The 16,650-nt window shown below is 41.1% G+C and overlaps 1 long non-coding RNA gene across 1 annotated transcript; it reads right to left on the minus strand.

Moving 5' to 3' along the window:
- Positions 1-1,053: 1,053 nt before the first annotated feature.
- On the minus strand, positions 1,054-16,643 carry LOC129392999 (uncharacterized). Its single transcript, XR_008621071.2, has 3 exons — positions 16,281-16,643; positions 3,380-3,537; positions 1,054-2,208 (listed from the first exon to the last, which is right to left on the minus strand). It is a non-coding gene; the product is annotated as an uncharacterized LOC129392999 (long non-coding RNA).
- Between the last annotated feature and the right edge of the window lie 7 nt (positions 16,644-16,650).

Here is a 16,650-nt window from a genome sequence, read left to right on the forward strand (position 1 = left end):
TGGCAGCACGGAGCATGTGTCTGCATGGTTTCCTTAGGAAGTGCTTCTAATAAGCACCGTGTCCTATACAAGAGGTACAAGCCAGAAAATGCCATAAATAAAGCACTGAGAAATCTCTCAGAACATTACTGGCATTTTAAAAATAGCTTTTAAAACTCTTTAAACTTCCTTAAGGACAAACATAATACAAATGCAAAGCAATAGCACTGAATGCAACAACAACTACCCTGAAATGTTATTTTCTGCAAAGGCCGAATTGTCTAGCAGCATTTCCATGTGGCAGTGCTGCTGTCTGCCATGGTTATTGTATTCCAGAGGAGGCCAAAGATTTTGACAATTGTACCAAATATTCATATTTAGGCTATGAAGGCAACTGTCTCCTGCCTCATGCTTTCCACTGACATATGGCAGCTTCAGGCCGCTGTTCTATTTGCTTGTCTATAGCAATTGAGGTTTACAATCTCTCCAGGCATGAAATACTTAATAAACTCTGCTTTCCGCTGGTCATGTTCCCTTACTACACTACATGGTCATGTTTTCCGCTGCACCAATTGGGGATGACGGAAGGTATCAACTCCCTTTTCGGGTATTTAAACTTTGAGCAGTCATCTGTATTCAGAAAGAGTGCCCATGAACTTCTGAGAGCTTGGCTTACGCAGACCTGAGAGTGTGAAAGATGCACAATCAGATCCTCGCAAATATATTTCCCAGTCTACGATCAGCAGCTTCTAAAATAAACTCATCAGTGCGTCTTTCGGCTGGAGTTCCAGCAGTTGTTAATCAGGGATGGGCTTTGGCGTCTGACAGTAGAGACAGTGTGCCCTAGTGATTAAGGGCGCAGCCTTTTAGCCCAAAAACCATGAGTTCCTGTCTTGGCTCTACTTCTTACTATTTGAGCATCTTGGACAAACTACTTAACCCTTCTCTGGGCCTCAGTTGCCTCATGGGGAAAACTGTGTCAAAAATAGAAGCTGCCTCATCATGTTCTTCTGATAATTAATATAACAATATATGTAATCCACTTAGCACAGAGCTTGGAACATAGGAAGCACTCAAACGGAATTGCTACTGCTTTTATTATTATAATTAGTAATACTGCTACTGCTAATAATAATTTAACATGCCAGTAGCTTCCAGACTGGAACAGCAAGACAAGGTACATTTGACTCACCAAGCGTCAGCAGCAGACTAGTGCTAGTCCACCCGGGATTCGCATCAGTCCCCAAGGGCAGCCACCTGAGAAGGTAGGGCTGGAGCTCAGAGTCTGAGGTCAACACCAGACACTGTCAACATTTCACCTCCACACTCTATCCAGGTTGGAGCAAGAGTGTCAGAAGCAGAGTCAGAGCTCAGAAGAAAGGTGAGAACTCATCTAACTTTCAGAGCTGGGCTCCAATCTCAGCAGAGAACTGAAGTAGATGCCTGGACTTTGGCTGCGGACTGACGTCCACCGAACACCCAGAGCTCTGGTCATGCTGTGCTGGCTTGGGCAGTGGAAACTCTCCAGACCCATTCCACCAGCAGAAAGGAGAAGCTTCTGCAGTGCTGCCAAGTCTGGCTCTCCATCAGACTGAAGGCAGTGCCTTAATGTGAGCTGGTCCTTGTATGTAGGGCTAATACCATCTCGCTTTCTGAGCTGAAGGAAGAGATACACTTGACAAGGAAAGGGAAAAACATAGAGCCCACAGTGATAGCACATCTGACACAATCACTGAGAGTTGCTCCAGGAGACAGCAGGGCTGATTACTTAAAACAGGAGGCAGTAACTGGCATGTCAGATACCTGAGGCTTCAGGGCTAATCTGTCCCCTCTCCAAAAAACGCCAGCGCTGTTGCAGGCTGCCAGCTGCAGAGACACTCCCAACAGATCCTCTAGGACCTTGCTGCTCACAGTGGTTCCCAGAGGGTGCCAGAATCTGCATATTTAACAAAGTGCCATGGGGTTCAAATGCACACTTCAGTTTAAGAAGTTCTGTTAGGATGCCCTTTCCATTGATGGAATTTAACCAATTCACCAGCCCTGGTTTCAAAATAGACTGAAGTTGAGGAATGCTGAAGGCAGGAAGCATATCCCTCATTTCAGAAAGAAGGACGGAGTCCATTAGTGATGTTTTTTGGTTCATGAGAACGTTACGAAGTAGCCAGTATTAAGACCATCCCAGCCAAGCAGAGACGAGGGGTTGGAATGAGTGGAAACCAGTGAAGAAATCTGAAAAGAGGCAGAAATTTGGAGCATGAGCATAGAAAGACACTCCGTTTGACCTTGGCTCTCACAACTTATTTTGTCATCATTTCCTTCATTGTTTGCTCATCTTTATTGTTAGTTTCCCTGCATCATTTGTGGTTTGGAGAACATCAGACTCACTCAGCTGTGCTAAATACCAAGGAAAGGTGACTTTATCTAGGTTGGAATGTAGGTGGCAGCTGCTGGAGTCCCCTGGGAGTCAAGAACAGGTGGCCAGAGCAGGTACAGAATGAAGAAACAAGGACAGAAAAGTGAAGATCTGGGGAAGCACGCAGTACCACCTCTCCCTAACCTGTAGACTTTCCTTCTTAAAAACTGTGTCTGGCCGGGCGCGGTGGCTCACGCCTGTAATCCCAGCACTTTAGGAGGCCGAGGTGGGTGGATCACGAGGTCAGGAGATCAAGACCATCCTCGCTAACACAGTGAAACCCCATCTCTACTAAAAATACAAAAAATTAGCCGGGCGTGGTGGCGGCGCCTGTAGTCCCAGCCACTCGGGAGGCTGAGGCAGGAGAATGGCGTGAACCCGGGAGGCGGAGCTTGCAGTGAGCTGAGATCACGCCACTGTGCTCCAGCCTGGGCGACAGAGAGAGACTCCATCTCAAAAAAAAAACAAAAAACAAAACAAAACAAAACTGTGGCTGAGCCTTTGTGTGGGCATGAATTTCATGAAGGTGGGTGTTCGCTCTGTGGTTCCTAAAAGATTGGTGTCTGCGGATTCATCTCATAACTCTCTGAAAGGGATGAGCCTTCTCCCCTTCTTGCCTCATCCCCCAAATATAAAGACTCACGTACCCTCAAAGCTTGGCATGCAATTGCAAGAGTTTATGGAGCCCCTGTGATTTCAGGGTCCTCAGGTTAAGAATTCACACTTGGTACCTTTCATATACTTTTATTTCTTCATTGGAGCTATAGCTTTAAACCTTGACCCTGTCATTGTTTACCAGCTTGCTTTCCATTGGTTGACAGCAATGAAAACAAACTCACCTTTCAGGCCATAAGTGTTGGGAGCCTTAGTCCTCACTCTGGATGTGTGCTCCCCTGGCGATTCTAAAGTCTAGCCCTGGTAGAGAACCACTGTTCGCAGGTGCCTTTCCTGAGCTGTACCTGGGCTAAGCGATTGGCACCAGCTTACCTTCCCCCGTTCGTGCCTCTCAGAGCCTCCTCTGCATGAGAAGCCGGTGTGCCCAAGCCTGGGAAATGTGAGACGGTGAAGAAGCAGCTCTTCTATTCATTTACTTTTCACTCAGGCACAATCTTGCTTAAGTCCAAATCATGAAACCTATAAAAATACTAATAAAAGCCAAGTTTAACCAACACCTGTCAGTAAGTTATGAATCTTTGCCTCTGCCCCTCCCCACCATGTACAAAGGTCACTCACAAGCAGGGTGGGGAAAGCCTCTGACCTCTCCCACAACGCCTTTCCGTGCTTGTGCTTGTGAAGCCGCAGGTGAGTCACTTCGTGTTTAGTAATCAGACGCCCACCCATAAGTCCACTCTGGATCTTTGTGCGTACATCACTTCCACAGGCATTTTAAGAGGAAATGGGTTTTTCCAGTTAACGCTTGAAGTGAGTTACTTCTCTGAAAATCACTGAGCAATATATTTATTGGATATTGGATGTTGATGGATATTGGATATTGGCAACAAAGGTGATACATCATTTAACTGGCAGTCTTAAAGCTCAACTTGGAAAACAATTCATTACTTCTCATGGCTTCTTTACCAAAAATTATCCTAGCTTTTTTCAAGGACAGAATGAATGATTGCCACATCTTCGTAAGTGGTTAATATCTGGCTTCTCTTCTAGAATGTTCAAATCAGCCACTGCTTGGGTACACAACCTATCAGGATATGATGCTTTGGGAAAAAAAAGTGTCTCAGCAACGAGGTTTTCCTTCAATAAAATGTTAGTTCTTACACTACAACCCACTGTGTCCAATTTTAAAGAACTTCTGGTTCAGACTCAAAGTTATGATAATCAATTAATCTTCTTTATTAACAATAATTTAAATGCCTCTTCTACCCCAGCCTAAATTCAATGACTAAATGAGAAGGATTATTTCTATCTTGCTAGTAAGAGCAAAGGAATATTGGGCCTAAGACAACTGATATGTCTTCATTGTTTCGCTAAGTAATCCATAATGCTGTGGCTTGAGGCAAGAAATCAAGGCTTGTTCTTTAACTTTTAAGTTTAAGGGTACATGTGCTTTTTGGATATGGATCTTGTACCTCAGCGCTTGGTGGACTACATCTGTTAGAAGACAGGGCTTGGACATAAAGTTGCCTAAGGTCCTAGTAGATCACAGGCTAGTGGAGAAAATAAGGCATTAAAATGATATGGTATTAAAATGATAAATCCACTCGTAACTTCTAAAGTTTAGCTTCCCTGTCTCCTCTGAACTGTTTGACTTTACAAGTGAACAGTATTAGGCTCAACAGATACACGTTGTTATACTGGTAAATTTGTGTCATGGGGGTTTGTTGTACAGATGGCTGTGTCACCTAGGTATGAAGCCTGGTACTCATTAGTTGTTTTTTCCTGATCCTCTCCCTCCTCCCACCCTCCACCCTCCGATAGGCCCCAGTGTGTGTTGTTCTCCTCCAAGTGTCCATGCGTTCTCATTTAGCTCCTGCTTATAAGGAACAATACGCAGTAATTGATTTTCTGTTCCTGCCTTAGTTTGCTAAAGATAATGGTCTCTAGCTCCATCCATGTTCCTGCAAAGGACATGATCTTGTTCTTTTTTATAGCTACATAGTATTCCATGATGTATGTGTGCCACATTTTCTTTATCCAGAGTACCATTAGTGGGCATGTACATTGATTCCATGTCTTTGCTATTGTGAGTAGTGCTGCAATGAACATACATGTGCATGTGTCTTTATAATAGAATAATTTAAATTCCTTTGGGTATATACCCAGTAATGGGATTGCTGGGTCAAATGGCATTTCTGTTTTTAGGTCTTTGAATAGCCACACTGTCTTCCACAGCGGTTGAACTAATTTATACTCCCACCAACAGTGTTCCTTTTTCTGTGCAATGTCATCAGAACCTATTACATTTTGACTTTTTAATAATAGCCATTCTAACTTGTGTGAGCTAGTATCTCATTACGGTTTTCATTGCATTTTTCTAATGATCAGTGATGTTGAGCTTTTTTTATATGCTTGTTGGCCGCACATATGTGTTCTTTTGAAAAGTGTCTGTTCATGTCCTTTGTCCACTTTTTAAATGGTGTTATTTGTTTCAGACTTGTAAATTTGTTTATGTTCCCTATAGATACTGGATATAAGACCTTTGTCAGATGCATAGTTTGCAAAAATTTCCTCCTAGTATGTAGGTTGTCTGTTCACTCTGTTGATAGTTTTCTTTGCCGTGCAGAAGCTCTTTAGTTTAATTAGATCGCATTTGTCAATTTGCTTTGTTGAAATTGCTTTTGAAACCACGGCTTTAAGTCAAAGTCTCATATGTCTTTGAAAAGCAGTGTCCCAAGATGTTCAGTTTCACGAGAGAAGTGAAACACCTGGTTTTGAGTGAATGCTTGGTTGATTACCTGGTATCCTTATTACATATCTTTATGGAAAATAGCCTAGCTGAGAACATCCTTAAAATGCATACAAACCCAGTAACTCAAAATACTGAAATTTTTCACAGGATGCAAATGATATTTGAAGCTCCCTTTACATATTGTGATTACAAAATGTGCTTTTAATGCGAGCTAATAAAATACATTTCTTCTCTCTATCTCAATGAGAATATCTTTTCTTATGCAGAGAAAGAAGGAAGACAGTCAGAAATGACATGATTACCAGCCACAGTTACATGAAATATACATACACGGACATACATGTTTTTACTCAATAATTTATGACCAGCCCGACTTTGAGGAAACTGAGGCCTAAAGAATTCAAGTGGCTTGTCATAGGTCACACCATCAGGAAGTGGTAGAGCCATGACTCCAAATCAGACCTGTCAGACTCAAAGTCCACCTCAGCCACCATCACCTTGTCAACAACAACAAAGGCCTCGATGTATTGAGCACTTTCTGTCGACGAGACATCTTCTATGTAATATTTCATTTACCATAACAAGCCCATAATAAAGACGTCATTAACATCTGAAGCCTAGAGAGTTAGTCCCTTCCTCAATTTTATGCAGCAAGTGCTGAAAATAAGGCTTGTTCCCAGGAACCAAAGCCCCTGATCTTTTCACTGTCCCTGGGCCTTGGCATGCAGCAGAGACCTACCTGCCTTCCACATACCTCTAAACCTCACACAACATACCATGCTTAACAGCATGCAGGTCTGTAGCTGATGCTAAAGGCTAACAGTGCCTCCAGCCTGGCAAGGAACACAGGAAGCTGGAAGGTTCTCTGTCGAGCCTGATACTGTTCACTTGTAAAGCCAAACAGTTACAAGGACACAGGAAAGTTAAAATTTATAAGATAGAAGTGGGTTTATCATTTTAATACTATATCATTTTAACACCTTATTTCCCCATTAGCCTGTGATCTACTAGAACCTTAGGAAACTTGAAGTCCAAGCCCCGTATTCTAACAGATGTAGTCCCCAAGTGCTGAGGTACAAGATCCATATCCAAAAAGCAACAGGTTTCCTCTACACTAGCAATCACCAATCCAAAAACGTCAAGGAGAAAAAAAATCCCATTCATCTAAAATACTGGGGAAAACGCTTATTATGAAATAAATCTAACCAGAAATGTGCAAGGCTTATATGAAGAAAAATGTAAAATGTCACTGAAGAACACATAAATAAACTCCTGGATAAGAAAACTCATTTAAAAATGCTCGTTCTCTGCAATTTAATGAATAAATTCAATATGTTCCCAATGCTATTTCAATCTACCAGAATTTTTATAAAAATCAAGCAAGTGAGTCCTGGCTTCTTTTCTGAATGAGAAAATATTTTAAAATAGCCAAAATAAAAAGTTTAAAGAAAAGAATTCTGGTAATCCTTGCCCTACTAGTTATCAAAACATACTACAAAAAAACCTGCAATGAACAAAAAATGTTGTTTTGGTGCAGAAATAGACAGTAGATCAGTTCAAGAGAAAATAAACACAGACTGATGGATTTATATCAATTAATTATGTAATAAAAATGAATATTCCATTCAGTGGATAAAAAGATTATTCAATAAATTATTTTAGAGGAATTTACTATCTTTGTGGTGGAAAATGACTAAACATTTTTCTTTTTTTTCTTCCTCTTTCGTTTTTTGTTTGTTTGTTTGTTTTTGAGACAGAGTTACAGAGTTTCTTTCTTGTTGCCCAGGCTGGAGCGAAGTGGTCCGATCTTAGCTCACTGCAACCTCTGCCTCCTGGGTTCAAGCGATTCTGCTGCCTCAGACTCCCAAGTAGCTGGGATTACAGGCACCTGCCACCACACACAGCTAAATTTTGTACTTTTGTTTTTAGTAGAGACGGGGTTTCACCATATTGGCCAAGCTGGTCTCAAAATCCTGACCTCAGGTGATCTGCCCGTCTCAGCCTCCCAAAGTGCTGGGATTACAGATGTGAGCCACTGTGCCCAGCCACTAAATATTTTTCTTGACAAAATACTCAGCTTATGGTTAAAAAAAATCAAAAAGTACTAGAAGAAAATATAGGTAAAGTCTTTATAATCCTTGGGGAGAGAAGACCTTCTTATGATTTTTTAAAATGATGCCATAATGGAAATGATTGATAAACATAACTATATTAAATGACTGTATATTTAATTCGACTTAAAAGCATCTGCAAGATAAAAGGCTGAATGATGAGAACGCATAGACACATGGTGGGAACAAAACACACTTGGGCTTGTTGGAAAGGGAGGTTGGAGGAGTGAGAGCATCAGGAAGAAGAGCTAGTGGATGTTGGGCTTCACACCTAGGTGATGGGATGGTCTATGCAGCAAGCACCATGGCACCCGTTTACCTATGTAACAAACCAGCACATCATACACATGTACCCCTGAATTTAAAACAAAAGTGGGAAATAAAAAAGAATAAAAATGTACAAGATGAGAGGAAATATTTTTATTATATAACACCAAGTTTTAATACCCAGAATACATTTAAAAATGTATAAATCAATGAGAAAAAGGAAAAATAACATAATGGAAAAAAGAACAAGAAAGATAAATTGCCATTTCATAGAAGAAACATGCCATTATGAATGTATTCTCAACTTCAATAATATTCTCTCATATTCTTAAAAAAGTAAATTTAGGCTGGGGGCGGTGGCTCATGCCTGTAATCCCAGCACTTTGGGAAGCTGAGGCAGGTGGACTGCTTGAGGTCAGGAGTTCGAGACCAGCCTAACCAACATAGTAAAACCCCATCTCTACTACAAATACAAAAATTAGCTGGGCGTGGTGGCGGGCACCTGTAATCCCAGCTACTCGGGAAGCTGAGGTAGGAGAATCGCTGGAACCCGGGAGGCAGAGGTTGTAGTGAGCCAAGACAGTGCCACTGCACTCTAGCCTGGGAGACAGAGCAAGACTCCATCTCAAAAACAAACAACAACGACAACAAAAAACAAAAACAAAAAAGTAAATTTAAACCACAATGAAATATCATTTTTTTATCCATTTAGTTGGCAAAAATCTCAGACGAGTTATATCCAATGCTGGCAATTAAAAAACAATCTCACTGTACTTGAGAATAAAATCTTTGGGAGGGCAAATATACCATTAGGTTCCTATGCTGGGGAAATAGACATGCAAGGGTGTTCAGCATTATTATTATTAATAACCCTAAATCTAAAGTAACATAAATGCCTATTAGTGAGGCTAAGGTTTTTTTTGTTTTTGTTTTTGTTTTTTGAGATGATGTCTCACTCTATCACCCAGGCTGGAGTGCAGTGGCATGAACTCAGCTCATTGCAACCTCTGCCTCCCCGGTTCAAGCAATCCTCCTGCCTCCCTCCCGAGTAGCTGAGATTACAGATGCTCGCCACAGTGCCCAACTAATTTTTGTATTTTTAGTAGAGATGGAGTTTCATCATGTTGGTCAGGCTGGTCTCGAACTCCTGACCTTAAGTGATCCAACCACCTCTGCCTCCCAAAGTGTAGGGATTACAAGCGTGAGCCACCGCACCAGCCAAGTCTAAGACTATATAAAGAATGGTGCAGTCACACAATGAAATCCTATGCTACTCATGAAAACTATGAAGCAGACCACAGAGTTTGAAATGAAGAAAAGCAAGGTGCAGATCCCTCAAGAAAGGTGTGATTTTCAGTGTGTGTGTGCGTGAGCATGTAAGGCAAATATATACAATTATATAAGACAGGTTTTATGTCACATAAAAAATACGTGTGTTCCTAAATGCACATGTGTTTGCCATTGCATATACAAAGCTGGGAGCCGTGAACACTGCTTCAGACCGAGGGAGAAGGGTGCCGGTGGGTGGAAGGGTCTGCACAGGACCAAAAGATTAGCATGGGTCTCACTCACACTCACACGCTCTTTGCCATGAGTCTGTTGGAAAACACAGTGTCTTAATTCTCTGGACTTCAGTTCAAAACGTGATTTTTTAAAAGCTGTTATAATTTCCACCATTTTCATAATCATTTTATTATTTAATTCAATTAGAATACTTCATGAGCCACTAAATATTTATAAGCAGGTTTTTTTAAATCAATGATAGAGTCAGTTATTGCAGGGCAATTTCAATTGGAACTGACCTTCTTAGGGGAAAAGAGATATTAAAGGGCAATCATGTAGAACAAATAATGTTTCGTCACAGACGAGCTTTTCCCATTGATTCTGCATTCAGTATAAATCTAATTATATTTATTGAAGACCCGTAATTATTACTCATCTTATGTGTCTTGATTTCATGTTTGCTTGCTCAGTTTTAGTAATGGCAATGCAATCTACTATTAGTTCATTCGTGGAAACTCTTTCCTCATTCTGTTCATTCTGTTGTAATTGCAATACAACTACGTTATGTATGTGTAAACCATGACATAAGAAGGCACGACCTTTTCTGCTATTCAGAATAAGATACCTTTAGCAAAAGGATCCTGAGCCCTTATAGTAACCTGTCTCTTCATCAAAATAAAAACTGAAACAAAAACTGTCTCCAATGTTTTCATTTTTTTTTTGTTTTGTTTTATTGTCCTGTTATGAGTTGTCTTCTTCCCCATACCCTTTTTTCCTTCAAACTTTCCTTCAAGTAAAAAAGCTCTGTTATTTCTTCCTCAGCTGCCAGAATCATTTTGGGGAGATGGGGGAGGGTAAATTTAGGCATGAGGATACATGGAATGCTCTAGTACAGGGATAACCATTTCCAGTAAAGTATTAGTAACTCAGAGGGCAGTACCTCAGTGTCAACAGTGCATATAACCATGATGGTAAAGAACCCACACAGGAACTGATGAACATCTGTCCTGTCTACTGATTAAAATAAGTTCATCTTCTTCCCTTCCTCCTTTTCCTTCCATCCGTCTGTTTTCTTTCCCCTTTAACCTTGAAGGCAGTATAGTGAAAACAGGACAGATAGCCTTTGGTTTGATACTGTCCCTACCGTTTACTGGCTGTGGAAGATGAAGGAAGACACATGGCCGATCTTTCTGAACCGTGGGAGCCTTGTCTGTCAATTCAGACCTCTATCCCAAGATGCACTTCCAGAGCTTTTTACGAGTGTGAATAGGATTGTTTATGTTGAACATCTGAACAGGAGTTCAGTGGGTGCTTAATAAAGATTAGGTCTCGTCCTTCTTTCTACGGATATTTTCTTTGCAAACTATTTCCAATTGTGAAATTGTGAAACTGGAATTTGAGCCATAAATGAATTTCCAACATCAATAAGCATATAGATATAGTCTCCCAATTAAAACTGAAGTGTGTGCAAACACAAATTTACAAGATAAAAAAATCTAAGCAATAGCAAGATGAATGCATGCACCATGCAAAAAGATAATGAATGAGCATTGGTATAATACTTAGGCAGTGATTCAATCACCTTCATAAAATCCGAAGGGTCCAAAAAGATAAATTGGAACTTCTGGTGTTGGAAAATATAGAGTTAAAACATTACAGCCTATCTCTCCTAGTGATCTTAACCAGAATTCTGAAAATAATAATCATAAAAGCAATTATCTCAGCACCAACGACATTAGCAGGTGGTTTGGGGAGGGAGGTCAAAATCTGAAGTGCAAACTGTAACAAGAGTAAATGTTGTGTAGGGTTTTCTCTTTTATTACCTCCTGGCTTTGAACCAAGTGCGGTCTCAGTGGGGAACTACCAGAGGACACAAGCAGCAAAAGCTTAGAGACAAATCTATCTTTCATCCAGAGTAACAGGAAAAATGGTATCTCCAAGCAGGAGAGTTTGGGGGAGTAGGTCTGATTGTTGTTTAATAAATTTTACCTTGGAAAAATTTTATATTTTCAGAAAAGTTGCAAAGATAGTGCAGAGAGCTCTTGTACACATTCACTCAGTTTCCCCCATTATTTACCACTTACATTACCACAGTTCATGTGTTGAAACTAAGAGACCTATATGGGTACATTGCTGATATGGATTGGCTGTGTCCCCACCCAAATCTCATCTTGAATTGTAGCTCCCATAATTTCCCCATATTGTGGGAGGGACATAATTGGAGATAACTGAATCATGGGGGTGGTTTCCTCCACACTCTTCTTGTGGTAGTGAATAAGTCTCACGAGATCTGAGGGTTTTATAAGGAGTCTCCCCTTCTGCTTGGCTCTCATTCTCTCTTGCCTGCTGCCATGTAAGACATGCCTTTCTCCTTCCACCATGGTTTTGAGGCCTCCCCAGCCACGTGGAACTGTGAGTTCATTAAACCTCTTTTTCTTTATAAATTACTCAGTCTCGGGTATATCTTTATCAGCAACGTGAAAACAGACTAATACCAATTACTGTTAATGAAACTAGACTTTATTTGGATTCACTAGTTTTTCCACTAAAGTTCTGTTCCAGGATCCAATCCAGGATACCATATTGCATTTAGTTATCGCATCGCCTTAGTCTTTTCTGCTCAATGGCAGTTTCTCAATCTTTCCTTATTTTCCACGGCCTTGAGAATTTTGAGGAGAATGCATTGAATATTTTGTAGAATGTCCTTCAAATTAGGTTTTTCTGATGTTTTTCTCATGCTTAGACTGGACTTACAGTTTGAGGGTAAAATATCAGAGAAGTGAAGTGCCCCTTTAGGTAACATCATATGAGAGGTACACACCATCAACAGAACTTATCACTGGTGATGCTAGTCTTCCTCACCTGGTCAAAAGAGTGTTTGTTGGGTTGAAAGCAAGTCATTAGGTCTAGCACCCACTCCAAGTGAGTGGGAGGCGAATCTATATAAATTATTTGGGATTCTGCTGTAAGGAAGATTTGTTTCTTTTCCCCCATTTTTATGTTTATGCCTTGAGAGTAGCATAAACATAAAATGTAAAATTGTCTGGTGGGTTTTCTGAGGTTCATACAAATGTAAATTTTAATGTATGTGGATGTAATACACATGACAACTATAGCATAAAAGGGGAAGGGCAGTCATTCCTAGAGCAACTACTAAAAATATATATAAAGTAAAAAAAAAGATAAATTTAAATGGATTACTAAAAGATGTTCAAATAATCAAAATAAAAGCAGGAAAAAAAAGAATAAAGAAACAGACACACTGATGAAGGCACAACCAAAGCAAATAACAAAATGACACATATAAAACCGATTGTCTTAGTCTGCTCAGGCTGTTATAACAAAATGCCATAAAACGAGGTGGCTTATAAACAACAAACATTTATTTCTCATAGTTTAGAGACTACAGAGTCAAAAGATCAAGGCACCAGAAGATTTGGTGTCCCATGAGGACCTGTGTTTTCATCTGGTGGTGGTTGTTGTTTTGTTTTGTTTTGAGACAGGGTCTCACTCTGTGACCAAGGCTGGAGTGCAGTGTCACAATCTTGGCTCACTGCAGCCTCGACCTCCTGGGCTCAAGCAATCCTCCTGCCTCAGCTTCCCAAGTGGCTGGGACTACAGGCACGTGCCACCATGCCCAGCTAATTTTTATATCTTTTATAGAGACAGGATTTTGTCATATTGCCCATGCTGGTCTCCAACTCCTAATCTCAAGCTTTCTGCCTACCTTGGCCTCCCAGTGTGCTGAGATTACAGGCATGAGCCACCATGCCCAGGCTCTTAGTCTATTTAGTGTTGCTAAAGAAACAGAATACCTGAGGCTAGGTCATATATCAAAAAAAAAAAAAAAAAAAAAAAGAGGTTAATGTAACTCATGATTCTGGTGGCCAAAAAGTTTAAGATTGGGCAGCTGCATGTGGTAAGGAATTCAGGCCACTTCCACTCACCACAAAAAGCAGAAGGGGAGCAGACGTGCACAAAGAGATCACATGGGGAGAGAAGAAGCAAGAGAGAGAAATGGACGACACTCTTTTTACCAACCTGCTCGAGTGAGAACCAATCCAGTCCCATGAGAGCAAGAACTCACTCACTCTTGCCAGAGGGTGTTAAGCTATTCATGAGGGATCAACTCCAATGACCCAAACACCTTCCACTAGGTTCCACCTCCCAACACTGCCACATCGGGCATCAAATCTCAATATGAGTTTTGGTGTGGACGAACCATATCTAAGCCATAGCAGCCTGCATCTTCATAGATGGTGCCTTCTACATCCTCACACGGTGGAAGGAGCGAGTTCTCTCTCAGGACTCTTTTGTAAGGGCACTAGTCCCACTCATGAGGGCCCTGGCATTCACGGCCTAATCACCTCCCCAAAGCCCCTACCTCCTAATACCATCATCTTGGGCGTTAGGATTTCAGCATCTGAATTTTGGGGATGCAAGTTATAGCACCAACGTTGTTACGTTGTTAAAGATCACATTACATGCAGATGGTAAACATGCCAATTAAAAGACATTGTCAGATTGGATTTTTTAAACTGTCATATGCTGCTATATTAATAATAGCTGAACTCGAATATTCATTGTAATGTATACACAACAAAAATGGAATTTTATCTGTGAATGAGTTGAGTCACCATATAAATTAACTTCTCTCTAGTTATAGAATATTTTTTATTTAAATATCCTCTTAATGTCTGGCTGGGGCAGCTCTACGCTATAGCAAATTTGGCCAGACCCACTTAAGCCACTCAAATTGCTCTACAATGTTGACTGCTCAACAGCCATTTGCCCCTCTTCCTTGTTAACAGAGCTCGGATTGTGTCCAGCACCCAGAGAAGAATGACTAGTCTAAGTGAATTGTAAAAATCCTACTTATTTTCGCCAGTCAATAATCTATAGGTGTACATATGACTCAGTTTTGGCCAATGACATGTAAGAAGTCTGTTGGGGGCATCTAGGATATAAATATATCTTCTTTCTGAGAGAAAAGAGAATTTTTGTTTGCTTGCAGACCCTCCCTTGCTTTATGTGTTGAACTCTGTGGTGTAAGGAAGACAAGGAGACACTTAGAGCTGTGGTAATCCCTACTACGATGAAGGGAGCAGAGTATGTCAAGGAGAAAGATAAAAGGATTCTGATGAATCAATCTGAAGGGCCCATACTCTACTACTGACCTTTTCGTCTAGTAAACAAGAAATGTTTTTAAAGGCAGAATGTGTGTTGGTCACACATTCTGTTGTTACCTGTAGCCAAAACTATTGTTTGTTGTTGTTGTTGTTGTTGTTGTTTTGAGATGGAGTCTCGCTCTCTTACCCAGGCTGGAGTGCAGTGGCGCAATCTCGGCTCACTGCAAACCTCCGCCTCCCGGGTTCAAGAGATTCTCCTGCCTCAGCCTCCCGAGTAGTTGCGACTACAGGTGCGAGCCACCACACCCAGCTAATTTTTGTATTTTTAGTAGAAATGGGGTTTCACCATGTTGGCCAGGATGGTCTCGATCTCTTTGACCTTGTGATCTGCCCGCCTCGGCCTCCCGAAATGCTGGTATTACAGGTGTGAGCCACCACGCCTGGCTGGCCAAAACTGTTCTTAACTGAAATGAAAACAGAGAGTCTGGTCTTCCCCAGTACAGAATGCAAAATCTGCCATTTTGTCCTTTCATTACCGTTAGGACCATTGTCCTTTTCTCCCTCTCCCAGCCACTTAATTTGGAGGGAACCGTTGCCTGGAGACAGTGAAAGTTTAGTAGAATAAGAGGCAGAACACTATTCATGTATTGCAGAGCCAATACTACTACACGGTTAGGATACATCATTCAATCACTCAACATTTATTGAGCGCTTACTGTATGCTAAGATCTGTGTTAGGCCCTAGAGGTCAAAAAAGGAATGAGAACAAGTTCTGTGTTTCAAATGAGTGGGATGGATAATGCACAGATAAACACGTAAGGTCACGTTGTGTTATAAAAAAAAAAAGTAGGCAGAGTAAGAGCATGTAGGGAGCTCTTCTAGATGAAATGGTCAGAGAATAGCAACTATTTCTGAACTTGACACAGAGCCTAATTTGTGACTTTTCCACTTTCTCTGAGAGGTAATAAGGAAATTTTGAACTTATAAAACTTTACTAAATCTCCACATTAATAATCTAAACTCAACGAGGGTAGTAGAGCAACCTTTACTTTGAGGGTTTTTTTTTTTAGGAAAATTGCTAAATTTCATTGTGAGATTAATCAATACGTAACAGCTCACAAACGTGGCATGTCGATAAGGGGACAACTTAAAAGTTAAGAAAATGATGGCCAGCTAATGACAGCTATGCAAGATGGTAAAAAACAGAACAGAGAAAAAATGGAAGGTTAAAAAGGAAAATGTAGCAGGACAAGCCGGAGGAACCGTGGACGTGAGGAACAAGTCATCAAGGCAATTGGAAATTTCTGTGGATATGATACTGATGTCAGGAAACTTTCGGGTGGGGCAGAAACTTGAGTGACAGATGTTGTTCAAAAACAATGTGATTCATGACCTTATTTACAGCAGGAAGAATCAGGGTTCCAGCTATTCCTAACAGCGACACTGCGGAGCTCAGGAGGAGAACTCCTTAGGGGATGTATCAGGTTTAAAACCACAACCCTCATTTTTCTTACCTATGGCTCTTACATGGGCTGGGAATTCTGAAACCTGGGAGAGGCGGTGATCAAAAACCTGGAGGTTAGAAGATTCCAAGTCATTCATTAAAGTCCCGATGCGGCCGGCCCCCAAGATCTCAGAAGGAAATATTGCCGAGTTCCGTTTCCCAGAGCATCTATTTCCCCTCGAGTATTGCAGATGTAATCATAAACACAAGCCAGTTACAGCCACAACTTCATGCTCTAGCGAGAACCCAGTGGCTCCTGCAAAGTCCTTACGCTGCTAGAAACCCCGCCCCCGTTCGTAACTATGGGAACGGCTGACACGCCGAGAGCCGGAGATAACCCTGTTCCGCCCCCTCCCTGACAGATACTGTTTCCCACTGTC

This window comes from Pan paniscus, chromosome 16, assembly GCF_029289425.2.
Source record: "Pan paniscus chromosome 16, NHGRI_mPanPan1-v2.0_pri, whole genome shotgun sequence".
In the NCBI taxonomy this organism is placed as follows: Eukaryota; Metazoa; Chordata; class Mammalia; order Primates; family Hominidae; genus Pan; species Pan paniscus.